Source organism: Aplysia californica, unplaced genomic scaffold (assembly GCF_000002075.1).
Source record: "Aplysia californica isolate F4 #8 unplaced genomic scaffold, AplCal3.0 scaffold01297, whole genome shotgun sequence".
NCBI lineage: Eukaryota > Metazoa > Mollusca > Gastropoda > Aplysiida > Aplysiidae > Aplysia > Aplysia californica.
The window spans coordinates 31,381-32,817 of NW_004798567.1; the positions used below are offsets into that span (position 1 = coordinate 31,381).

The following is a 1,437-nucleotide window of genomic DNA, read 5'->3' on the forward strand; positions in this document are numbered from 1 at the left end:
CGTGTGTGTGTGTGTGTGTGTGTGTGTGTGTGTGTGTGTGTCTAAAGACATAATGAAAAATGGTGAAGTAAAAATAAAATAAAATAAAGCCTACAGGCTTTATAGGACTAGATCTACCGAATATTTTGAAATTACATAGTAAAGTACCATAGCCTTTTAGCTGTCGACAATACAATGCAAGACCGTTTACTATTTTTAATTTGAGGACGGGGCTGCTATGGGATTAAATTTTACAAAACGTAGTGAGGAGTCTTGAAATCCACAATCAAATTTGAAAAAAAAGTTTTGTTGCCATGGGGATGGCGGCCATATTGGATTTTGTTGACATGTCTTATTTTTCATGGAAATAGATTGTTTTGCATACATGTTAGTAGACAATAGATACCTAGATCTACGAAATGGTTTGTTGAATTTTTCCTAAACGAATTAGAACATTTTTAATGAATTTTTTCCTGAGGTAGTACAATGTATTCAAATTTGAAAAAAAACCCACCTGAAAATCAATAAGAGTAGCCTTTCGTCGCCACCCGGGCACAATTTAAAAAAAAATTAATTCTCGCAAAACTAAATTTAATGTGCCCCGAGCGCTCATAATATGGCCGTATGCAGTTGCAAGCGCCATAAAACACTTAACTAAATAAAAATCTATACCAATGCCAATGTGAGCAAATTTATAGAAGTAATGCTGAACTTTTCTCTTTTTAGAATCTTAAAGGTATTTTGTGTGTTAAATCTAATCATATTTTGCATTCTTAATTACATAATATATAACATTTAGACCAATATGAAATATCTGTCTGATGTCAGTAATTATTATTTGATGAAAGTTTACACTTGCAAAATATATGTTTTTGCTAGGTTTAAAAATTGTTATTTTTTGCCACCGTTCGAAATGAGTCATTCGGTTATTTTCACGATAGCATTGATCTACTTTGTTCTATGCTTGAAACAACTTAAGCTTGTACTGTGCAGTGTTACCAAAAACATCATGAAGATTTGACCTTACAGGATAATAACTTTCCAAGCTATACAGGCCTCTGAAATTGGCATTTGGTGGTGTACCAAGCAAACAATTTTCTCTGAAAAGCTTTTTTCATACAGTTTTATTGGTTTAAAGAATTGGAATTACAAACCAAGGATTTTTTAAGTCGTTGTATGCCTCAATCCTTGACTTCAGAGAGACATTATGCAAGAGTATTTGCATTGTCAGTATACTATAAAAAAGTAAATCAAAGAATGTTTCTTTTAAGGAAATTAAGAAGTTTCCGTGTTGACAATAAGATTATGTCCCTTTTTTACCATTCTATGATTGAAAGTGTGCTATTATTTTGTATTTGCTGCTGGGCTGGGAATTGTAAGGTGAAAGATAAAGAAAAATTTGACAGAAGCATTAAGAAAGCCAGCATGATCTCTGGATATGATTTTATAAGAATGGAT

General features: G+C 32.2%; 1 protein-coding gene across 1 annotated transcript in view; it reads left to right on the top strand.

Annotated features, from left to right (window-relative positions):
• Window positions 1-1,437, top strand: part of LOC101853214 (uncharacterized oxidoreductase MexAM1_META1p0182) — a gene marked incomplete at its 5' end in the record, with an annotated part of 14,791 nt that overhangs the window by 8,388 nt on the left and 4,966 nt on the right.